A 25,723-nucleotide genomic window follows, 5' to 3' on the forward strand; every position below is an offset into this window, starting at 1 on the left:
TCGGCAGTCCAATCAGAGCCGCCCGCGGGAGGGCCGCCCAGCAGAGCGCAGCGCGGCGCGGCGCGGGGCGGGGCGGCTGTTTCTGCGTGCCGCGTCTTTTCCCGCAGTGCCCCGCGCGCGGCCTTTCCCGCCGGGATCCTGGTCCCGGTGCTTCTCGGGCCGTTCGCAGCTGGGTCCGGGCCCAGCCAGACTGGGTGGAAATCTGGCTGACCTTGGTGGTCTGTCTTGCCAGCTGGAGCAAAGGGATGCCAGGGGACGGGTCTCGGTGCAGTGACTGCCATTAGCTTGGGGCCGCAGAAAGTTTCTCCCCCTTCTCGGGCTCCTGCCAGGCCCTTGGCTTTCAGAGCCAGGCCCGATTTCCAGATAACGTTTAAGTTTGCAGAAAAGGGGATGCCAGGTCACGGTGGTCACGGCTGTGGGATGCAGCCTCTGAGATTTGTATTAATTTTTGTGAGCCGGGGAAAGGGCTTGCTGCTTTCTCCGCCAGGACTGATGTATCTTCCCAAGATGAAAGTGCCTGGTAAGGGCGAGGGGCCTCCCTGGGAAGGTCATGAGCATGTAAGGTTATGGGGCCCATACTGTGACTTTTAGCACGTTTATGAGTGACATCCCCCGGGAGGGCCAGGAGAACCATTTGACCTGGTCTATCATATTCAGGAATATACTTCAGTTTAGATGCGGTATTTTCTCCAAAAGAGATTTGTGTATATAACACTAGATAGCCTTGTCAAGATTAAACCCAATTTAAATTGTTAACTATAAAATATTTTAGAATTTTGTCTCATTCTAGAATGGATTTATTCGAAACAAAAAAAAGGAAGAGTCCCAAGTTTCGTCTCAGTGAAACCTCCCAGTTCAATACTATGATTTCTTTTTTTAAAGAGTAGGGTCTTGCTCTGTCGCTGGGATTACAGGCATGAGCCGCCACTCCCGAATCCGGGGGCTATGATTTTTGAAATCATGTTCGTGAGAAGGCAGAGCACATGTGTTGAGAGTCAGGCATTAAACCTGGGTTCAAATCGTTAGTGCTTAATCATTGTAAAGCAGTTAGGAGGTTGTGTTCAACATAGCCATTATCAAAGAATGAATGTATAACTTTAAGGACCAATGATATTTTAAACTTTTTTTTTTTTTTTGAGAACAGAGTCTCGCTCCCTCGCCCAGGCTGGAGTGCAATGGCAGGATCTTGGTTCACTGCAACCTCCGCCTCCCGGATTCAAGCGATTCTCCTGCTTCAGCCTCCCCAGTAGCTGGGATTACAGACGTGCGCCACCACGCCCGGCTAATTTTGTATTTTTAGTAGAGGCGGGGTTTTTCCATGTTGGTCAGGCTGGTCTCAAACTCCCAACCTCAGGTGATCTGCCTACCCAAAGTGGTGATCGGCCTCCCAAAGCGCTGGGATTACAGGCATGAGCCACCGCGCCTGGCCGAACTTTCTAATTTTATTACTATTTTTTGAGACAGAGTCTCCCTTTGTCGCCCAGGCTGGAGTGCTATCTCAGCTCACTGCAACCTCCGCCTCCCATGTTTGACAAATTCTGCCTCAGCCTCCTGAGTAGCTGGGACTGCAGGCGCCCACCACCATGCCTGGCTAATTTTTGTATTTTTAGTAGAGATAGGGTTTCATCATGTAGGCCAGGCTGGTCTTGAACTCCTGGCCTCAAGCGGTGCTAGGCCAAAGTGCTAGGATTACAGGTGTGAGCCACTGCACCCAGTGCTCCCAAAGTGCTAGGATTACAGGTGTGAGCCACCGCACCCAGCCTTAAACATTTTTTTAATTAACGCAACCTAAGGTAAAATTTTTTAACCAAATTTAACCCATTCCCAATCAGATTGAATAAATGCCTAGCAGCTTATGTGTTGTGCTAAAACACGATATATTATCTGCCAATAAAAAACAGTATTTTGTATTTATATAGTTTCATTACCAAGAAGCTTACTCAGCTTTATAGATTTCCCCTCTGTAATCTGATTAACCTTCATAGTATCTTGAGGTAATGTATACTGTAGCAATCAGACACTTAGGTAGTGACTTCGTGAGCTCTGACAATGAGTCAATATAATGCAAGAGGCTGTGTATGAAGTCCAACCTGGATGCGTCCACACCACACCAAGAAGACAAGTTAAAATTACCATAGGACCAAAAATTAATATTTTCGGACTTATTTTTGTTTAACATTCCAACCATAGTACTGTATAAAATGTTTGCTATTCATTATAGACCCAGGAATGGAATATTCCTAATATTTAAAACAAAAATTTTAACAGCTATAGAAAATGAAAGTGAGTGTGAGATAGAGATACTGGACATAATGTTCTATAGGTTTTAAAAGACTTAAGTAGAAGAAATGGAAACATAATGTCTTTACTTCTTGGCAGTGGAGTAGTAACAGCTAATGGCTCTTTCTACCTGGCGTGCAGCTTCCTGTAATGACTATTATTAATAGAGCCAGGCTGATCATGAAGCACCAGAAAAGGTGTATGGTGGAATTTAACTACAATGGCTTGTGTTGCCTGGATATGCCCTTTGGTATGCCTATTTTACTAGAGATGTTTGAAAATAGGAAAAAGCTCACTCAAAAGATAAGCTGCCAGTGGGACTTGAAGAGACTCCCATTACATTCCTCTTCCCTAGAGATGTTTTATTCTCCTCCCTTCCTCCAGTGTTTAGTCTCATGCTCAGCATTGCAAGGGTTACAAAGGTGACTAGTTAAGACACAGAGTTTGCCCTTGAAGAACTTGCAAGATAACAAGGGCCATAAGAAAGTATTAAGTGTCGGCCGGGTTCGGTGGCTCACACCTGTAATCCAGCACTTTGGGAGGCCGAGGTGGGCGGATCACGAGGTCAGCTGATCAAGACCATCCTGGCTAACACGATGAAATCCCATCTCTACTAAAAATACAAAAAATTAGCCAGTCGTGGTGGTGGGCACCTATAGTCCAAGCTACTTGAGAGGTTGAGGCAGGAGAATCGCTTGAACCTGAGAGGCGGAGGTAGCCGTGAGCCGAGATCACGCCACTGCACTCCAGCCTGGGTGACGGAGCGAGACTCAGTCTCAAAAAAAAAAAAGAAAAAAAAGCTTCCCAGCACTTGGGAGGCCGAGGTAGGTGGATCACCTGAGGTCAGGAGTTTGAGAGCAGCCTGGACAACATGGTGAAAGCTTGTCTCTACTAATAACACAAATATTAGCCAAGTGTGGTGGGCACCTGTAATCCCAGCTACTTGGGAAGCTGAGGCAGGAGAATCGCTTGCACCTGGGAGCAAGAGATTGGGCCACTGCACTCCCGCCTGCACAACAGAGGGAGACTCTGTCTCAAAAAAAAAAAAAAAGTCTGGGCGCGGTGGCTCACGCCTGTAATCCCAGCACTTTGGGGGGCCGAGGCAGGTGGATCATGAGGTCAGGAGATCGAGACCATCCTGGCTAACAAGGTGAAATCCCGTCTCTACTAAAAATACAAAAAATTAGCATTAAGTATCCTGAGAGAAGACCAGATAAAATGCTATGATTCAGCATCATTCCTAAAATGTGTACCAGTTGAGCAATACCTGCCAACTCTTAATTTCTGCTTAAATGCCCAACTGCATAGTACATGCTGTTAAGTTGAGGGGATAGGTGATACTATGTAAACCTATGTCTTGTCCCTGCCAGCAAGGCAATGGTGCTCTGTGACTTTACTTGGAAAGTGTGTAACTAAGACTGAGGAGAATAAATTGATGTTTTCACCTCTCATATTTGCTTCTGAAGCAGAAAGTTTACTAAGCTAAATCCTGAACTAGGAATTATTAATACTAGTAATAGCTAATTGTTAATATATATACAGCTCTTATAACAGTTTCTGGCATAATTACTGTGCAAATATTATTTCTTATTATTTATTGGGTGCTTACTATATGCCAGGCAATGCTTTTAACCTCTTTATGAGTTTTCACAAACCCCCTAGAAGTACTTGTATTATCCCCATGAGGAAACAGGTCGAGAGAGTTTAAGTAATCTGCTCAAGGTCAGAAAGTGAACAAATGACAGATCAGGCTTCAAACACAGACAGCCTATGTGCTTCAACAGTGCTACTGGCCTCCCAGTACTTACTGAGGTGTACTATAAAATTCTGTTGACTCCCTAAAGCGATGGTGTAGGGAATGCTAACTGATGATAAAGAAAATATGAAACACTGACAAATCATTTAGTGAGCATTTCATTAGTTAGTTGGCTTCTTCTTCTGTGATCTTGAGTTGAAACTCTCTACTGCAAACTAACTGGTTAGAGAAAAATTTTATTTGCAAATAGTTAAAAGTTTCAAAGTAGGCCGGGCGCGGTGGCACACGCCTGTAATCCAGCACTTTGGGAGGCCGAGGTGGGTGGATCACGAGGTCAGGAGATCAAGACCATCCTGGCTAACAAGGTGAAACCCCGTCTCTACTAAAAATACAAAAAATTACCCGCGTGGTGGCAGGTGCCTGTAGTCCCAGCTACTCGGGAGGCTGAGGCAGGAGAACGGCGTGAACCCAGGAGGCGGAGCTTGCAGCGAGCTGAGGCTGTGCAGCTGCACTCCAGCCTGGGTGATAGAGCGAGACTCTGTCTCAAAAAAAAAAAAAAAAAAAAAAAAAAAGAGTTTGAAAGTAAAACCACCCATTCTTTTTCTTTTTCTTTGTATAAAGTAAAGGAATAAAGAAGGGCTACTCCATAAGCAAAGCAGCCTCTTTTTTTCCTTAAAAGAAAAATAGCTGGCCAGGTGCAGTGGCTCACGCCTGTAATTCCAACACTTTGAGAGGCTGCGGCAGGTGGATTGCCTGAGCTCGAGAGTTTCAGACCAGCCTCGGCAACATAGTGAAACCCTGTCTCTACCAAAAATACAGAAAATTAGCCAGACGTAGTGGCACCTGCCTGTAGTCCCAGCTACTCAGGAAGCTGAGGTGGGAGAATCACCTGAGCCCAGGGTGGAGGTTACAGTGAGCCGAGATAGCACCACTGAACTCCAAACTGGGTGACAGAGTGAGATTCCATCTCAAAAAAAAAAAAAAAAGAGAAGAAAAAGAAAAGAAAAGCTGCATTTTTTAAAAAAGTAATTTTATATCAAGTATCTACATAATTTAATTAAACTTGGAACTTAACAATGGATATCAAAATAATGAGGTTTTTTTGGTATGGTTTATTTTTTTGAGACATAGTCTCACTCTGTTACCCAGGCTAGAGTGCACTGGTGCAACCTTGGCTCACTGCAACCTCTGCCGCCTGCTCAAGTGATTCTCCTGCCTTAGCCTCCCGAGTAGCTGGGATTACAGGCACCCACCACCACACCTGGCTAACTTTTTGTTTTTTTGAGACGAGGTCTCGCATTGTTGCCCAGGCTGGAGTGCAATGACGCGATCTTGGCTCACTGCAACCTCCACCTCCCGGGTTCAAGCAATTCTCCTGCCTCAGCCTCCTGAGTATCTGGGATTACAGGCATGTGCCACCACCCCCGTATAATTTTTTTCTTTTTCTTTTTCTTTTTTTTTGAGAAGGAGTCTCACTCTCTCACCAGGCTGAAGTGCAGTGGCGCCATCTCGACTCACTGCAACCTCCTGATTCAAGCAGTTCTCCTGCCTCAGCCTCCCTCCCAAGTAGCTGGGATTACAGGCGTGTGCGACCATGCCCACCTAATTTTTGTATTTTTAGTGGAGATGGGGTTTCATCATGTAGGTTTTTGTATTTTTAGTAGAGACAGGGTTTCAGTACGTTGGCCAGGCTGGTCTGAAACTCCTGACCTCAGGTGATCTGCCCACCTCGGCCTCCCGAAGTGCTGGGATTACAGGCGTGAGCCATCGCACCCGGCCATAATTTTTGTATTTTTAGTAAAGACAGGGTTTTACCATGTTGGCCAGGCTGGTCTTAAACTCCTGACCTCAGGTGATCCATCCTCCTCCACCTTCCAAAGTGCTGGGATTATAGGCGTAAGCCACCGTGCCCAGCCTCATTTAACTCTTAACAAAAGCCTCTGTGGCCTGGCGCTGATGACACACACACAAAAAAAAGAAATCCTGATTCTAGTACTTTCTAGCCATTTGTCTAGAGTTGGAGACCAGCCTGGCCAACGTGGTGAAACCCTGTCTCTATTAAAAATACAAAAATTAGCCGGGTGTGGCCGGCGCCTGTAATCCTAGCTACTCAGGAGGCTGAGGCAGGAGAATCAGAGCAGGAGGTTGCAGTGAGCTGAGATCGCTCTATTGCACTCCAGCCTGGGAGACGAGTGAGACTCCGTCTCAAAAATAGTAATAATAATAATAATAATAATAACAAATTTGTAAAAATTAAATTGAAAAAGAACTACTATATAATTAGGTGAATTAGAATCTAAGATCCGAAAAGTATTTAGTCTAATCACAGATATTTAGCCTAATCCATTCATTTTAAATGAAAAAAGGAAACTTACAGAGTTGCACAGAGTTCCTACAAATCCCAAAAAGAGCAAATGTTTTGAACATGATCTAAACTAGGGTGCCAGCCACATCTCATAAGGGGCTTAATGCCTGATTAATGCAATTAATTGCAGTGATGATAAGAAAAGGAGAGCTTAGGTTTTATACTACCCATTTGTTCATTGAGTTTCTAGCCCCTTTCTTCAGAAATTAACACAAATGGCCATTCTAGTTTATAAATTAGTCACTCGTGAGTTTGGCAAGGATGAATCAATAAATACCTCAGTAGTTTTCAATCTTGAGAAATGTGCTCAGACCTCAATTTATGAAATATTAACTTAGACTCTAAATTTTTATACTATAAAAATATCTTTCATGGCTGGGCTCGGTGGCTCACACCTATAATCCCAGCACTTTGGGAGGCTGAGGCGGGCGGATCACGAGGTCAAGAGATTGAGACCATCCTGGCTAACACGGTGAAACCCCATCTTTACTAAAAATACAAAAAATTAGCCAGGCGTGGTGGTGGGCGCCTGTAGTCCCAGCTACTCGGGAGGCTGAGAGAGGCAGGAGAATGGCGTGAACCCAGGAGGCGGAGTTTGCAGTGAGCTGAGATCGTGCCACTGCACTCCAGCCTGGGCGACAGAGTGAGACTCTGTCTAAAAATATATATATATTTTTTTTCAATTATTAATTGTAACTACAAAAGAAAACATTTGTGTTTATACTTGGCCAAAGAATGGCTTTTAGATAATTAAAATATTGCAGATATAGTTAACATTCCCTTCAATCACCCTCACCCCAAGTCCTACTTACTTTCCTTCCTCCCAATATCATAAAAATGGTATAAACTGGGCACAGATATGTGCCTGTAGTCCCAGCTACTCAGAAGGCTGAGGTGGAAGGACCCTTGAACTCAGGAGTTTAAGAGCAGCTTGGGCAACATAGCAAGAGCCTGTCTCAAAAAAATTATGTATATCATTCTAGTCCATTTTAAAATATTATTTTTAAGATTTTATTTATTTATTTATTTCGAGATGTAGTCCTGCTCTGTTGCCCAGGCTGGAGTGCAATGGTGCCATCTTGGCTCAATGCAACCTCTGTCTTCCGGGTTCAAGTGATTCTCCTGCCTCAGCCTCCCAAGTAGCTGGGATTACAGGTGCACACCACCATGCCCATCTAATTTTTGTAGTTTTAGTATACATGGGGTTTCACCTTGTTGGTCAGGCTGGGCTCGAACTCCTGACCTCAGATGATCCATCTACCTTGGCCTCCCAAAGTGCTGTCATTACAGGCATGATCCACCATGCCCAGTGTTAAATATTATTTTTTAAAAAGTATGGCTTCCCTAGGCACACTGCTTTTAGGGTACCCCTGCTCCACAAGGAGCAGTTAAAAAATGTGCGTATACATTAACATATGTGTGTGTATGTGTATACATGTGATATATATTCCAAACCATACATGCACCCTTAACATTTTTACATAAATAGTATCGTGTCTATTTGCTTGTGTTCCTGTACAAGAATGTAAGATATGTGAAGCAGACTTTATCTTGCTTTGTCTGTTTTCTGCTGTACTGCTAGCTCCTAGAACAGCTCCTGACACATGGTAAGCACCCAAGTATTTGTTGAATAAATAAATATCAATCCGTAACTTGCTTTTTAAATTGATATTGTGTCTCTAAGATCTATCTGCTTGTGTGTGTGTGTGTGTGTGTGTATATATATACATGTTCATTCTCATCTAGTTCATTACTTTATGCTGCTTTATATTATAAATAAACTATGTTCTATTTGTTCATTCACCTATTAGAGGATATTTACATTATTTTCACTCCTTTGCTATCATAAACCCTTACATGCAAATTTGCAATTTTTTTCAGGCCCATGCAGAATCATTTCTCTAGAGTATATATGCCCCAGGAGGTGAATGTTGAGCAATGAAGGGTGATATTTTAAATTTCACTGGTTGCTTGTCATATTACTCTCAAAAGTGGCCATAGCTAATTATACTCTCAGTAGCAGTGGATGAAGGCTTCATGTTTCTTACACCCTTGCAAGAACTTTATACTGTGAGATTTTAAAATTTGTTTGCCAATCTCATGGGTGAAACATGGTGTCTCTTTTTATTTAAATTTTTATTCAGGTCGGGCGCAGTGGCTCATGCCTGTAATCCCACCACTTTGGGAGGCCAAAGCGGGTGGATCACGAGGTCAGGAGATTGAGACCATCCTGGCCAACGTGGTGAAACCCCATCTCTACTAAAAATACAAAAAATTAGCTGGGCATGGTGGTGAGCACCTGTAGTCCCAGCTACTCAGGAGGCTGAGGCAGGAGAATCGCTTGAACCTAGGAGCGGAGGTTGCAGTGAGCCAAGATTGTGCCACTGCGCTCCACCCTGAGCGAGACTCTGTCTCAAAAAAAAGATTTTATTCAAGTAACTGTAGATTTCATATGTAGTCGAAAGAAATAATACGGAGAACTTGCATACCGTTAACCCAGATCTTACTAATGATAATACTTTGCAAAAGTATAGTCACAACCAGAACATCTTTGTACAAGTTTCCCTAGTTTTACTCAGACTCATTTTATGTGTATGTGAGTGCGTTTAATTATATAGAATTTTATGTCATATGTAGGTCCATGTATCCACCTCCACACTTAAGATACAGAACAGTTAAAACACAAGGATCTTCCTGTCGTGTGAAATCTCAGTTCACTGCAACCTCCACCTGCTGGGTTCAAGCGATTCTTGTGCCTCAGCCTCCCAAGTAGCTGGGACTACAGGGATGCATCACCACACCTGGCTAATTTTTGTGTTTTTAGTAAAGACGGGGTTTTACCATGTTGGCCAGGCTGGTCTGGAACTCCTGGCCTCAAGTGATCAGCCTGCCTCGACCTCCCAAAGTACTGGGATTACTGGTGTGAGCCACTGCATCTGGCCTCCCCTTCCTTTTTAATCTCTGTTCTTCATTTGCAAGATTTTATCCTTTCAGGCTGGGCAAGGTGGCTCATGCCTGTAATCCTAGCACTTTGGGAGGCTAAGGCAGGCAGATCACTTGAGGTCAGGAGTTCGAAACCAGCCTGGCCAGCATGGTGAAACTGCGTCTCTACTAAAAAAAAAAAAAGAAATACAAAAAATTAGGCCGGGCGCGGTGGCTCACGCCTGTAATCCCAGCACTTTGGGAGGCCAAGGCGGGCAAATCACGAGGTCAGGAGTTTGAGACCAGCCTGGCCAATGTGGTGAAACCCTGTCTCAACTAAAAATACAAAAATTAGCCGGGCGCAGTGGCACGTGCCTGTAGTCCCAGATACTAGGGAGTTTGAGGCAGGAGAATTGCTTGAACCCAGGAGGCAGAGGTTACAGTGAGCCGAGATTGCACCACTGCACTCCAGCCTGGATGACAGGGAGAGACTCCATCTAAAAAAAAAAAAAAAAATTAGCCGGGTGTGGTGGTGGGCACCTGTAATCCCAGCTACTTGGGATGCTGAGGCAGAAGAATTGCTTGAACCCAGGAGGCAGAGGTTTCAGCGAGCTGATATCGCACCACTGCACCCCAGCCTGGGTGACAGAGCAAGACTTCATCTCAAAAAAAAAAAAAAAAAAAAATTTATCTTTTCAAAAATGTTGTATTCAATATTGTATGTGGAAACTTAAAAAGAAAAAGAAATAAAAATTAAACAAAATGTTGTATAAAAGGAACCATGTAGTATGTAACCGTTAGAGATTGGCTTTTTTCACTCAGCATATTCAGCATCCAAGTTGTTGCATGTATCAGTAATCCAAGGCCGGGCACAGTGGCTCACACCTTTAATCCTAGCACTTTGGGAGGCCGAGGCAGGCAGATCACTGAGGCCAGGAGTTTGAGACTAGCCTGGACAACATGGTGAAACCCTGTCTCTACTAAAAATACAAGAAGTAGGCCAGGTTCAGTGGCTCACGCCTATAATCCCAGCACTTTGGGAGGCAGAGGTGGGTGGATTACGAGGTCAGGAGTTCAAGACCAGGCTGGCCAAGATGGTGAAACCCCGTCTCTACTAAAAATATAAAAATTAGCTGGGCATGGTCGCACATGCCTGTAATCCCAGCTACTTGGGAGGCTAAGGCAAAGAACTGCTTAAATCTGGGAGGCGGAGATTTCAGTGAGCCGAGATTGCACTACTGCACTCCAGCCTGGGTGACAGAGCAAGACTCCATCTCAAAAAATATATATATACAAAAATTAGCTGGGCGTGATGGTGCATGCGTATAGTCCCAGCTACTTGCGAGGCTACTTGCATTGCTTGAACCTGAGAGGCAGAGGTTGCAGTGAGCCAAGATTGCACCAGTGCACTCCAGCCTGGGTGATAGAGCGAGACTCCATCTCAAAAAAAAAACAAGAAAAACAACAAAAAAAAACATCCCTTTTATTGTTGGTATTCCATGGTATGGATGGACCACAGTCTGTTCAGCCATCACTCATTGAAGGACCTATGTTTATTTCCAAGTTTGGGCTATTACAAATAAAACTGCTGTTAACATTTATGTATAGGTTTTTTGTGCGAACATTAATTTCCATTTGGTGTCTCATTTTTTTCAATTAGCGTCTCCCAGATTACCAGTGGGGTTGAATATCTCTTCATAATATTTGTAGACTATTCAGGTTTCCTCTTTTGAGAAGGAGCTATTTTGCTTATTTCTTCTGTTGGGTTGTTTGTCTTTTTCTTACTACTTTGTAAGAGTTCTTTTTTTTTTTTAAGACGGAGTTTTGTGCAATCTCGACTCACTGCAACCTCCGCCTCCCAGGTTCGGGCGATTCTCCTGCCTCAGCCTCCTGAGTATCTGGGATTACAGGCATGCACTACCACGCCCGGCTAATTTTGTATTTTTAGTGGAGACGGGGTTTCTCCATGTTGGTCAGGCTGGTCTTGAACTCCTGACCTCAGGTGATCCACCTGCCTCAGCCTCCCAAAGTGTTGGGATTACAGGCATGAGCCACCGCCCCCAGCCTAAAAGTTCTTTATATGTTCTGCATAGCAATCTTTTGTCAGTTACATGAAATTGTTTGTGTTGACATTTTGGTGGTCATTGTTTCTGAACGTGCTGTAAAGTTTAGGAATAGATGAATGATTTCTGAAACTTGAATTTGGATCGCTGATGAAGTGACCAAGGGGTTTCATTCGGGGCTGCCCACCTTGTGGAAGTTTGGGCCTGCTGCACCTTACATGTAGCAGTGTTTTCTTTGCATCCTTGCATGCCAGCGATACACTTTAATTGGTGGCATGTTAGGTTCTAGGCACCCAATATCAAAACATCTACCTGCTTGAGGGCAGATGTCACGAGCACAAATCCTTTGCCTTGTTTTTTTGGAACATTCAGATACATTTATTGCATTGTAAAACCAGCCGTGTTTTCTGGCATTTTGACCAGCCCTTGGAAACTGCTGACATCATGATGTATTCCTTGCCTGGTGTTTCCATTTTCCCCAGCACTGCAGCTAGAATTTAGAATCCTGACTCACCCTTCAGCCAGCCACAGAGAATGCTGATTATTCTGGTACAGTCAATGCTCACGAAGTGACTTTGAAAGGGGAAATAGCTTTTGGACAAGTCAAAGCCAGTGCAATTTCAGATAATAGCCAAGCTTTTCTTTTCTAACTTTCTCATCTGCTCAGATGCTGCTGCTTTCTCCCCTGATGGAAGCGGAAGCCATGATTCTGCAGTCCTGGCCATAAAGCTGTGAATTGTACAAGCTGGCACAGCCAGTACTGCCCTACTGAGTTCAGTGAACTGTCCTTCTGATCTGCACTGAAAGAGCCTGGCTGTGGTGCAATGCTCACAGTGAAACCGTCTGCATAGCTGAGCTAACAATTCAAACTTCAGCTCTAATTTCAATAAATTACCTTATAAAACACTCACTGACCAAGATTACCTTGAGTAGCTTATTTATATGAATTTTGCAATTACCCCAAATTAGCCATGGAGAAACTGATATACAATGTTTCTTATAATTTCCCCTCAAACCATAGCAAAAACATGAAGGGAAGAACTAGGATTTCTGGGAATATGGAATTTATATCTATGCCCCACAAACAATGTTAAAGAAAATGGGCTTTGGATATTTTCAAAGGGCTGTGGTGAGGATTAAATAAGGCATAATATATGAAAATGTTTTGTGAATTCCAAAATGTTGTACCAAGATAAAAGATTTTTAAAATCAGTTTCTGTCAGTCTCATACATCCAAGTCATGAAATCAAGTCTACACTGATTTATTACATATAAGGAAATATTTTTGACATGTGAATAGGCAATCATAGAATTTCTATTGTATTCGAATAATGATTGAAAGTAATTTTCTTTTTGAGATTTTGACTTCCCCATTTGAAGTAATATTCTCAAGGGACTAAATGTTACTGATGTTGAAGATTTATCCCAGATGAGGTTTGCTTTGGGTGACACAGAATTCAAAGATAGCTCTGAACAAAACTGAAATGGTGGCTAATACGATCCTTTCTGTGCCTCCCTTTTCTTTCCTTTTGGATACTACAAATACACAGCTAGTTTCCTTGGGACATTCTAGGGCAGTCAGGGCCATTTCCTTCTCTCTCCAAGACTGACCTGCTACAATCCATCAGGGACTATGATTTTGTTGTAAATATTTAGAAAGATGGTGCACAACAATAGATTTGGCAAAAACTGAGCTGATGGCATGCAAGTGGAGCCAAGTGTGGGAATCCATACTTGGAATAATCTAAAGGAATGTTTAACGGTGGTAAAAGAGAAGCGCAGGAGATAGGGCAGCATTTTCAGGGCCTCTCACCTAATGAAATATTGGCATCTTACAGGCTTGAGGGTCACCTGTCGGATGATTTGTGTGCTAATTCTGTTGGAAGAGAAGATTCTCAAGAAATACACTATTGCCATTAAAAGTAAAACACAAGATTGTTTCCTCCCTTGAATACAGCAAGAACTCTGTAATCAATGCTTTGGCCAGATATCCTTGAGAATTAGTGTGTTTTAGATCGCAGGGAGAAGAAAAGAGGACAGAAACAAGTTTCTGTTTCATATTCTTTCTGTGTGGGGTTAGAGCAGAAGAACCCTAGGGATTGCAGGGGCTGGGGCCTGGGACATGTGAGTGTCTGCACATTGGCAGTTCAGCAAGCTTTTCCTGTTGGCCTGCTATTCCCAGGAGACTGTCTATAGGGCTGCTTGGCAGTGGGTGAGGAATGTGTGTATGTCTGAAAAATTCAGGATAGACACAGGCAACATCCCAAGTTTTGAACAACAATCCAACTGTGTGTATGTGTGTGTGTACATGCACCCGCATGTTCACAGCTGCACACAGCACCTTGCACTTCCTTTATTAATGGAAAACTGGAAGAATAATACAGCAGGATTAAGCCCCAGGGTATTGACTGGGACTCGGAGAGACCTAAGGCACAACTAAAGGGTGGAATTTTTCTTTAATTTCTGTCTCTTTTTACACATCTCCCTTTCCCTTTCCTTCCTGTTACCTTTCCAGTACTCATAGGTTGTGGTCTCAGCTGAATAAGAACCAGTAAATAACTTCCCATTGAGAAGTTAGGGGACATTGGCCAAGGTCTTAGCATTTCCAGGGTTTCTTCCAAGGGTCTTTCTTGAAGGCCGCATTAAATCTCTTGTGGTAGATTTCCTAGAGAAGCCAAGGAGCAGTCTCCTTGAGTTTCCTCACATCAGACCTACAGACCCTTACTCACTTTCTCCTAATACCTACTTTGATATATTTCTTTTTTCCTTTTTTCTTTTTGAGACAGGGTCTCACTTTATCACCCAGGCTGGAGTGGTGCAGTGGCACGATCTTGACTCACTGCAACCTCCACCTCCTGAGTCTTTTTTTTTTTTTTTTTTTTTTTTTGAGAAGGAGTTTCACTCTTGTTGCCCAGGCTGGAGTGCAATGGCAGGATCTCGGTTCACCGCAACCTCCGCCTCCCAGGTTCAAGCGATTCTCCTGCCTCAGCCTCCCTAGTAGCTGGGATTATAGGCATGTGCCACCACGCCTGGCTAATTTTTTGTGTTTTTAGTAGAGACGGTGTTTCTCCATGTTGGTCAGGCTGGTCTCGAACTCCCAACCTCAGATGATCCGCCCGCCTCGGCCTCCCAAAGTGCTGTCCACCTCCTGAGTTTAAGTAATTCTCCTGCCTCAGCCTCCCAAGTAGCTGGAATTACAGGCACCCACCACCATGCCCAGCTAATTTTGTTGTTGTTGTTGTTTTGTTGTTGTTGTTGTGAGACAGAGTTTCGCTCTGTCACCCAGGCTGGAATGCAGTGGTGTGATCACAGCTCACTGCAACCTCTGCCTCCCAGGTTCAAGTGATTCTCCTGCCTCAGCCTCCCAAGTAGCTAGGACTACAGGTGCCCGCCACCATGCCCCGTCCGGCTAATTTTTGTACTTTTAGTAGAGGCAGGGTTTCACCATGTTGGCCAGGCTGGTCTCAAACTCCTGACCTCAAGTGATCCGCCCGCCTTGGCCTCCCAAAGTGCTGGGATTACAGGAGTGAGCCCCTGTGCCAAGCAATATGTTTCTATGTGAAGAATAATACACTGGGTTGTTACACAGGGGCATAAAAGGTGAAATTATATCTTAGGATTCACAGTAGAGAGGAAAAAAAGCTAACTCTGCCAACTAAAATCATAGAAGGTCTTAAAAACAAATCTCATCATTTCATTATATGTTTCTAAATTGCAGGCTGGGTGCAGTGGCTCACGCCTGTAATCCCAGCACTTTGAGAGACTGAGGTGAGATCACTTGAGGCCAGGAGTTTGAGACCAGACTGGGCAACAAAGTGAGACCCCTGTCTCTACAAAAAAATTAAAAAATAAAAATTAGCCGAGTGTGGTGGCACATACCTAGAGTACTCTAGCCTGGGTGACAGAGCAAGACTCTGTCCCTAAAATAAAATAAAATAAAATAAATTAAGAGCAGACTCTACAGGCCCAGGGTAGGCAAGGGCCTGGTATCTAACAGCGTACTTGGCACATGGGCCTTCAATGAACTATTTTTTTTTTTTGAGACGGAGTCTCGCTCTGTTGCCCAGGCTGGAGCGCAGTGGCGCGATCTCGGCTCACTAAAAGCTCCGCCTCCCGGGTTCACGCCATTCTCCTGCCTCAGCCTCCCGAGTAGCTGGGACTATGGGCACCCGCCACCACGCCTGGCTAATTTTTTTTTTCAGTGGAGATGGCATTTCACCGTGTTGAATGGTTTCAATCTCCTGACCTCGTGATCCGCCCACCTTGGCCTCCCAAAGTGCTGGGTACAGACGTGAGCCACCGCGCCCAGCCAATGAACTATTACTTTATGAATACCTCATTTTCCCTCTTGGCACCACACCTGAGATTGCCCGATTTATACGTTGTCCTCAGAGCCAGCATTTATTATATTGCATTTGAGAGTCGCTAAGACAAGGCATTTTCCACAGGCTTTTCCTGTTTTTTAAGTACCTTCCAACCTTGATTTGCTGATAACAGCAGTTGGCTTGTATTTTATGCTGGCCTTTGCAATGATACAGCAAATGGAATCTGGAATCTCCAGAATCGATGTCAATATGAATAGTTTCTAAATGGAACTGCCATACAATGAGGAAGTTATCACTTACCCACAAGAGGTCTGTGAGTTTGGAATCAAGTATATATAAGAAGTACTGCCGGGCGCGGTGGCTCACGCTTGTAATCCCAGCACTTTGGGAGGCCGAGGCGGGCAGATCACGAGGTCAGGAGATCGAGACCACAGTGAAACCCCATCTCTACTAAAAATACAAAAAATTAGCCGGGCGTGGTGGCGGGCGCCTGCAGTCCCAGCTACTCAGAGAGGCTGAGGCAGGAGAATGGCGTGAACCCAGGAGACGGAGCTTGCGGTGAGCCGAGATCGCGCCACTGCACTCCAGCCTGGGCACAGAGCGACACTCCGTCTCAAAAGAAAAAAAGAAAGAAGTACTTTTTACACTGTAATGTGCTACTCAAATGTTTTGTTGTTGTTATTATATCAGGAAACAACCCATAGGACCTTATAAAGAATGATTCCAGTCATGTTCATCCTATGTGACAAAGCAATGGTTCTCAACATTTTTGGTCAGTTAATCACTTTGGCAAAATATCTCAAAACTTCGTATTTCAATTACCCATACTACCCAGTCCAAGAGTTTTGCCAGAATAAATAGGAAGAATAGAGCTACTTTTAATTTCTGGTTTCCATTAGCCTTCTGCTGGGAAAGAGAAAGGGGATAGAGTAGAAAAGAGTTTCAAGTACAAGGGTCCATGACCTCCAAAGTCAACTATGTTGAGATTCTTGATGGTGAAGCAACAAGACAAGAAGCCAGGCTAAACATTGGTGACCCAGAAAAGGAGATAGAAAGGCCAGAGAATGCAAGACCTGCCACCCCATGCCTGCTTTCACCTCCTCATCTGTACTTGCTGGTGTTTCTTTTTTTTTTTTTTTTTTTTTTGAGACTGGGTCTTGCACTGTCGCCCAGGCTGAAGTGCACTGGTGTGATCTCGGCTCACTGCAAGCCTCGCCTTCCAGGTTCACACCATTCTCCTGCCTCAGCCTCCCGAGTAGCTGGGACTACAGGCATGAGCCACCACGCCTGGCTAATTTTTTGTATTTTTAGTAGAGACAAGGTTTCACCATGTTAGCCAGGATGGTCTCGATCTCCTGACCTCATGATCCGCCCACCTTGGCCTCCCAAAGTGTTGGGATTACAGGCATGAGCCACCGTGCCTGGCCACTTGCTGGTGATTCTGAAGGATCTGTCCTTTGCCGTGTCCCTCCTTGCTCTTCAGAATCTTCGTTTCAACTCTCATCTAAGATGAAAGGAGCCAACTAAGCTCACTTCAGGGCAGCTGGTCATTGCCTTTAGGGAACACGAGATTAGCGTTGCCAGATATCTGACTTTTTGGCAGAAGTTAAAATTCTTGATATTTTTGAGAATCTTTTAATTTTCAACTGTTGGCAACTTATTTAAAAGATTGTTCTGGCCAAATGAAACCCATTAGCAGGATGGATTTTGCTCACAGACCACTGGTGACTGATGACACCTTTTCAAGCTTTACCCCTCAGGTCTTTCTCTCTCGTGCTCTCTTTTTTGTTGTTGTTGTTGAGATGGAGTTTCACTCTTGTTGCTCAGGCTGGAGTGCAATGGCACAATCTCGGGTCACTGCAACCTCTGCCTCCCAGGATCAAGCAATTCTCCTGCCTCAGCCTCCCAAATAGCTGGGATTTCAGGTATGCGCCCACACCCAGCTAATTTTGTATTTTTTTTTTAGTAGAGATGGGGTTTCACCATGTTGGCCAGGCTGGTTTCTAACTCCTGACCTCAGATAATCCACCTGCTTCGGCCTCCCAAAGTGCTGGGATTACAGGTGTGAGCCACCACGCCCAGCCCTCATCTCCTTTTTGAGTTTGGGACTTGTATCTTTACTTAAAATTTGGATAGATTAAGCTGGGCATTTCCACACACTGCTCAAATACAACTCATTTAAACTACAATGTACTTTACCAAACATACAAACAAGCAAACAAAACCAGCTTATCATTTTAAAGTCTCTGTCGGCCACCACTCATCTGTTAGTCCAGATTAGAAGCCCTGGAGCCATCTGTGGTCCTTCTCTCTACTTTGTCTCTCACCTGCAATTCCTTCCTTAAGCACCAAATGCCAGGTATTATGCTAAGCACTGAGGATACAAAGCTTAGCTGGTGGTGGTGGTGGGCACTTTTACTCCCAGCTTACTTAGGAGGCCAAGGCAGGAGGATTGCTTGAGCCCAACAGGTCAAGTCTGCAGTGACCCATGATTGTGCCACTGGGCTCCAGCCTGGACAACAAAGTGAAACCCTGTCTCTAAAAAGTAAAATATAAAAATAAAACTAAAGTTGAAAAGACAGCCCAGGCCAGGCTCTGCAGGTGTTAATGTCTATGGGTAGAAGGCAACAAGTATTTACAAAACAATATTTACCAAGTATTATAACAGACATATATAAAATGCCACATGATCTTGTTTAATCCACACAATAATCTTGTGAAATAGTGTCTTTTTAATAACAGCTTTATTGAGATATAATTGACATACCATAAAAGCCACCCTTTTAAAATGTACAATTCAGTAGGTTTTAGTACATTCACAGTGCCATGACATCAAATTAGTTGTTATCACTAACTCCAGAACATTGGGTTTTTAAAAAATTTTGATAGAGATGAAGTTTCACTGTGTTGCTCAGGCTGGTCTCAAACTCCTGAACTCAAGTGATGCAAAGTGCCTCGGCTTCCCAAAGTGCTGAGATTACAGGTATGAGCCATGGTGCCCAGCCCAGAACATTGTTTGGAGCAGTTTTAAGTTCACAGCAAAATTGAGCAGAAAGTACAGAGTTCCCATTCATCCCCTGCCCCCACACATGCATAAACAAGGATCAACATCTCCACTAGAGTGATAGATTTGTTACAATCAATGAACTTTCACTGATTCATCGTTACCCCCCAAAGTTCATAATTTACATTAGGGTTCACTCTTGGTGCCATACATTATATGGGTTTGGACAAAAGTATAACGATATGTATCCACCTTTGTAGTATCATACAGAGTGGTTGTCACTGCCCCCAAAATCTCTGTGCTCTGCCTATTCATCACTCTCTCCTAATCCTCGGCAACTTGAACTTCTCCGTATTTTTGCCTTTCCAGACTGTTATGTACAGTATTTGGAATCACACAGTATGTAGCCTTTTCAGATTGGCATCTTTGGCTTAGTGATACGCATTTATGGGTCCTCCATGTCTTTTCATGGCTTGATAGTTCATTTTTTTAGTGCTGAATGCTATTCCATTGTCTGAATGTACTACAGTTTATCCATTCACCTGCTGAAGGACATCTTGGTGACTTCCAAGTTTTGACAATCATGAATAAAGCTGGTATAAGCATCTGTGTGCAGGTTTTTTGTGGACCTATTTTCAGTTCATTTGGTTAAATAACCACAAAGCAAATTGCTGGTTCATATGGTAAGAGTATATTTAATTTTTGTTAGAAACTGCCAAATTGTCTTCCAAAGTGTCTGTACCATTTGCCCTTCCTCTGAGCAATGAATGAGAGTTCCTGTTGCTCAACATCCTTGTCAGCATTTGATATTGTCAGTGTTTTAGATTTTGGCCATTCTAATAGATGTGTAATAGTATCTCATTTTTGTTTTAATTTGCAATTCCCTAAGGGCATACGATATATAGTTTGGATATTTGTCCCCACTCAAATCTCATGTTGAAATGTAATCCTTAATGTTGGAGGTGGGGCCTGGTGGGAGGGGTTTGGGTCATGGAGCAGATCCCTCATGGCTTGGTGCTGTCCTTGCAATGGTGAGTGAGTTATCATGAGACTGGTTGTTTAAGCATGTGGCACCTTCCCCCCACACTCTCTTGCTCCTGCCTTCACCATGTGATGATGTGCCTGCTCCTGCTTCACCTTCCTCCATGAGTGAAAGCTCCCTGAGGCCTCCCCAGAAGCTGATCAGATGCTGGTGCCACGCTTGTACAGCCTACAGAACTGTGAGAAATTAAACCTCCTTTCTTAATAAAATACCCAGTCTCAGGTATTTCTTTCTTTTTTTTTTTTTGAGATGGAGTCTCACTCTGTCGCCCAGGCTGTAGTGTGGTGGCGCAATCTTGGCTCACTGCAACCTCCACCTCCCAGGGTCAAGTGATTCTCCTGCCTCATCCTCCCAAGTAGCTGGGATTACAGGTGCATGCCACCATGCCCAGCTAATTTTTGTATTATTAGTAAAGACGGGGTTTCACCATGTTGGCCAGGCTGGTTTTGAACTTCTGGCCTCAAGTGATCCTCCTGTGTTGACCTCCCAAACTGCTGGGATTATAGGTGTGAGCCACCATGCCCAGCCTGGCTACTTTTAAGTTTCCATTTCTCTCCAGCAATAACTAATCTTTTCATTCATTATGTCTGTTGTAACCTTTAACATATTGATAATTGTTGCTTTATATTTAAATTTTTGTTAATTTATTTAGAGATGGGATCTTGCTCTGTTGCCCAGGCTGGAATGCAGTGGTACAATCATGGCTCACTACAGCCTCAAACTCCAGGAGTCAGGTAATCTTCCTGCTTCAGCCTCCTGAGTAGTTGGGACTGCAGGCAGGAGCTACTGTGCCCAGAGTGTCCTCATACCTTAAATACACAATTTCTGTTGCTTATAGTCCAACAACCATTACTGAGTGCTATAGAAATACCAAAAAAGCGGCTGGGCGCGGTGGCTCACGCTTGTAATCCCAGCACTTTGGGAGGCCGAGGCGGGCAGATCACGAGGTCAGGAGATCGAGACCGCGGTGAAACCCCGTCTCTACTAAAAATACAAAAAAAAATTAGCCGGGCGTGGTGGCGGGTGCCTGTAGTCCCAGCTACTCGGAGAGGCTGAGGCAGGAGAATGGCGTGAACCCGGGAGGCGGAGCTTGCAGTGAGCCTAGATTGTGCCACTGCACTCCAGCCTGGGCGACAGAGCAAGACTCCATCTCAAAAATAATAATAATAATAATAGAAATACCAAAAAAGCATACATTTTGAAAACAGTCAGAACAGGGTTTGAATCAGGACTTTATCTTGGAGCAAGTCCTTCAACCTCTGTGAGCTCAGTTTTCTTGTCTCCAAAACATAGATCATCTTCACATGACTTTGTGAGGCTTAAATGAAATGAGATCGCATATGTAAAAGTGCCCAGCTCGAGCCTAGTATTTACTGGCCACTGAATAATTATTAGTTTCATTCCCTCTGTACCTATATTATACAAAAAACAAAAGAGGCATTAAAATAGACATCATATTTCTTCATGTGAAAAGCTGTTTTACACAGTTTTATACACAGTTTGAATACATAGGAATAATCAATATACAAATTCTGATCAAAATAATAAAATAAAGCTAGGAAATTTTAATTAGTTGAAACTTTAGAAAAACTATGTAATTAAATAAACTAAATAACTGAATAAATTTAGAATTAAAAAATAGATATTACTCGAATTTTGGTATGTAAATGAATGTAAAAAACATATAGCCCAAATCACATTAGCAAAAATTTTTTTGTTTCTGCATCAGCCCTGAACCTGCATTTGCTTATAAGCAACATGGTAATTTAACAGGATTCATTTAATTCTTGGCTCCTACTAAAGAGACACTGTCCCTGCCCACAGGCTACACTCCAGTAGAGAAGAATACAGAACCAAATGCAGTAGAACTCTGGCAAATGATTCAATAATTCATTCTTCAGTTAATAGGGTTGCAAAAAAAAAAGTACACTCAGCAAACATTTATTGAGAACCTACTGTGTGACAGGCATGTTCCAGGCACTGCAGATGACACAGAGGATCATCTGGCTTATGGAGTTGTTGTTGTTGTTGTTGTTGTTTTTGAGACAGGGTCTCTCTCTGTTGCCCAGACTGGAATGCAGTGGCATGATCTCGGCTCACTGCAACCTCCGCCTCCCAAGCTCAAATGATCCTCCCACCTCAGCCTCCCCACTAGCTGGGACCACAGGTGTAAGTCCCAGCTAATTTCTGTATTTTTTGTAAAGGTAGGGTCTCCCTATGTTACCCAGGCTGGTCTCGAACTCCTGGCTTCAAGCAGTCCACCCACCTTGGCCTCCCAAAATGCTGGGATGATAGGTGTGAGCCACTGTGCCCAGCCTTATGGAGTTTACTTTACCAGGGCTGTGTTTAGAGAGAGCTTTGCCAAAACATAAATACACAAACACTGCCAACGGGAGAATGCCACGTAGTGAGGTAGGCAAACAATAGCAACAACAAAGTTCTCCCGCTCTCAGCCAAGAAAAGCCCAACTCTATGCCTTAGCAGAATGACCAGGTAACACTGTCCTGGGCCTTCAGGGTCACCAGAGAACAGGCCAAACTAAGACTGCTTCAGCCTACAAATGACAAGAGCCTACCACACAAGCAGAGTATCCTATGACGCCAGGACACGCTAAAGACGCGTGGGCCTCTGTGCTCTAGGTTTGCCTCTCCCTGCAGCCACACGGGCTGTGGAGAATTTTCGGGAGTTTCCTGCCTTCATGCCCTGCACATACTCTGCCTGGACCACTCTTGTGCTTGCCCCTCCTGCCAACTCCCAGGTGAATCACGCATCCTTGGGTCACGGTCTTTGCAGGCAGTGGCCCACACACCCTCAGGAGGAAATGCCCTGGCAGAGCCCCGCCCCCACTCCACCAGGTATGCTATGTACTGGGCTGAAAGGTTCTACAGAAACACATGGGGGCTTCCCCACCAGGATGGCTGCTCCTAGGACAGGACTAGGTCACAAGTACTTTTCTGTCTCCCCAGTGCTGGTCTAGAGTAGGTGCTTACAGCCATTTGTTAAATTGAAAGGGACAAGTGTACAAAGGCAGGCTGAGCCCATCATCAGCCTGGCTACATTGTGTACGTGGCAGAATGATGGCCCTGGATACTGACCCCCTGCGCCCACTGCATCTGACACGGAGTCTGACTTAGAACTTTAATCTGGAAGGATTTATTTTTTAATTTCTAAGTCTCCACCTCACCACTTTTTTTTTTTTTTTTTTTTTTTGAGATGAAGTCTCACTTTGTTGCCCAGGCTGGAGTGCGGTGGCATGATCTCAGCTCACTGCAACCTCCACCTCCTGGGTTCAAACAATTCTCCTGTCTCAGCCTCCTGAGTAGCTGGGACTACAGGCATGTACCACCATGTCCGACTACTTTTTGTGTTTTTGTAGAGAAGGGGTTTCATCATGTTGGCCAGGCTTGTCTTAAACTCCTGACCTCAAGTGATCCCCCAGCCTCAGCCTCCCTAAGTGCTAGGATTACAGACGTGAGCCACTGCGCCCTGCCCACCTCACTATATTTTAAGTTGATTTTTTTAAAAGGGTCAGTGTTCACTAAAGGAAGACTAAACAGATCTCTGGTTGTTTTTGTTGTTGTTGTTTTAGAGACAGGGTCTCCCTCTGTTGCCCAGGCTGGAATGTTGGGCTGCAGTGGCACAATCCTAGCTCACTGCAACCTTGAACTCTTGGGTTCAAGCGATTCTCCCATCTCAGCTTCCCAAGTGGCTAGGACTACAGGTATATACCACCATGCTTGGCTAGCAGATTTCTGTTTTACAAGCCAAGGCCTTCTGCGGCTTTGGAGTGGACTCTCTTTTTTTTTTTGAGAGGGAGTCTCGCTCTGTCGCCCAGGCTGGAGTGCAGTGGCGCAATCTCGGCTCACTGCAAGCTCCGCCTCCCGGGTTCACGCCATTCTCCTGCCTCAGCCTCTCCGAGTAGCTGGGACTACAGGCGCCCGCCACCACGCCCGGCTAATTTTTTTGTATTTTTAGTAGAGACGGGGTTTCACCGTGGTCTCGATCTCCGCGCCCGGCCTGGACTCTCTATCTGAATGTTTTATTGTGGTAAAATATACATAATGGCTGGGCGCGGTGGCTCACGCTTGTAATCCCAGCATTTTGGGAGGCCGAGGCGGGCGGATCACGAGGTCAGGAGATCGAGACCATGGTGAAACCCCGTCTCCACTGAAAATACAAAAAAAATTAGCTGGGCGTGGTGGTGGGCGCCTGTAGTCCCAGCTACTCCGAGAAGCTGAGGCAGGAGAATGGCGTGAACCCGGGAGGCGGAGCTTGCAGTGAGCAGAGATCGCGCCAAAGCACTCCAGCCTGGGCGACAGAACGAGACTCTTGTCTCAAAAAAAAAACTATATATATATATATATATATTCACATAACATAAAATTTACCACTTTAAGTGAAGAGTCCAGTGGCACTAAGTACATTCACATTGTTGGGCAACCATCACCACCATCCGTCTCAGAACTTTTTTGTCTTCCTCAACTGAAACTCTGTCCCCATGAAACACTAACTCCCCATTTTCCCTCCCCCACCCCCTAGCAACTGTCATTCTGCCTTCTGTCTTTATGAATTTGACTACTCTAGGGCCCTCATGTAAGTAGAACCATACAGTGTTTTCCTTTTGTGACTGGCTTATTCACTTAGCATGATGTCCTCACGGTTCACCCATGTTGTAGCTCATGCTCAGAATTTATTTCCTTTTTAAGTCTCTAGTTGAATTCTTATCCCTTCATTTCGCCTCAAATTAAAACAACACGAGTCAGCCCTGATTTTGCAAACAAATGTGCCAAAGCGACATAAAGGCACGATGCAGCCTGAGAGGCCTGTCCACGCTGGCTGCCAGCTACTGTCTCCAAAGGCTGTCTTTGCAAGGATGGTCACTTGGACAAGGGGCTTGAAGCTCTCCTATTGATGGTGGCTGAGAAGTAGCAGAACATTAAGTTTTCTTTGCCAAAACAGAATCTAAATTGTGCTGAATCAGAACAACTATAAACATTGTTTGCTTTTAAATATTTTACTTTATCCAGCAGGCTTTCAGATAATCAGCCTGCGTTCTGGAACTGTCTTTCTGAGAAATAAACACAAATGAGTTGGCAGAGTCCACGTACAAAATATCTCAGGCTGTCCCAGCCTAGGACAAGCCAAGTAAATATAAATCATGGATTTTATAGCATTATATAAATCTTTATAAAAGGAATGCATTAATTGATTCAAGGACATTTGTAGTCTATATGAAACTAGCAATACATAAAATATTTTATGCTTTATTCTTATACTTTAATATTCTACTATATATTATATATAATATAATATATTTTTATAATATATAATATATATATATATATTTTTTTTTGAGATGGAGTCTCGCTCTGTTGCCCAGGCTGGATGGAGTGCAGTGGCGTGATCTCGGCTCACTGCAACCTCCGCCTTCTGGGTTCAGGCAATTATCCTGCCTCAGCCTCCCAAGTAGTTGGGACTGCAGGCGTCTGTCACCATGCTTAGCTAATTTTTTTTTTTTTTTTTGAGAGGGAGTCTCGCTCTGTCACCCAGGCTGGAGTGCAGTGGTGCGACCTCAGCTCACTGCAACCTCCACCTCCCGGGTCCAAGCGATTCTCCTGCCTCAGCCTCCTGAGTAGCTGGGCATGCCACCACACCCGGCCAATTTTTGTATTTTTAGTAGAGACAGGGTTCCTCCATGTTGGCCAGGCTGGTCTCAAACTCCTGACCTCAGATGATCTGCCCGCCTTGGCCTCCCAAAGTGTTGGGATTACAGGTGTGAGCCACCGTGCCTGGCCAGTTAATTTTTGTTTTTATTTTTATTTTATTTATTATTATTATTATTATTTTTTGAGACGGAGTCTCACTCTGTTGCCAGGCTGGAGTGCAGTGGCATGATCTCAGCTCACTGCAACCTCTGCCTCCTGGTTCAAGCAATTCTCCTGCCTCAGCCTCCCGAGTAGGTGGGA

At 44.3% G+C, this 25,723-nt stretch overlaps 1 long non-coding RNA gene across 1 annotated transcript; it reads left to right on the plus strand.

The window, feature by feature from the left end:
- Nucleotides 1–122: 122 nt before the first annotated feature.
- Nucleotides 123–12,292, plus strand: LOC129471131 (uncharacterized). Its single transcript, XR_008653492.2, has 2 exons — nucleotides 123–520; nucleotides 12,054–12,292. It is a non-coding gene; the product is annotated as an uncharacterized lncRNA (long non-coding RNA).
- The last annotated feature ends 13,431 nt before the right edge of the window (nucleotides 12,293–25,723 follow it).

The sequence above is a fragment of the Symphalangus syndactylus genome, chromosome 21 (assembly GCF_028878055.3).
Source record: "Symphalangus syndactylus isolate Jambi chromosome 21, NHGRI_mSymSyn1-v2.1_pri, whole genome shotgun sequence".
In the NCBI taxonomy this organism is placed as follows: domain Eukaryota; kingdom Metazoa; phylum Chordata; class Mammalia; order Primates; family Hylobatidae; genus Symphalangus; species Symphalangus syndactylus.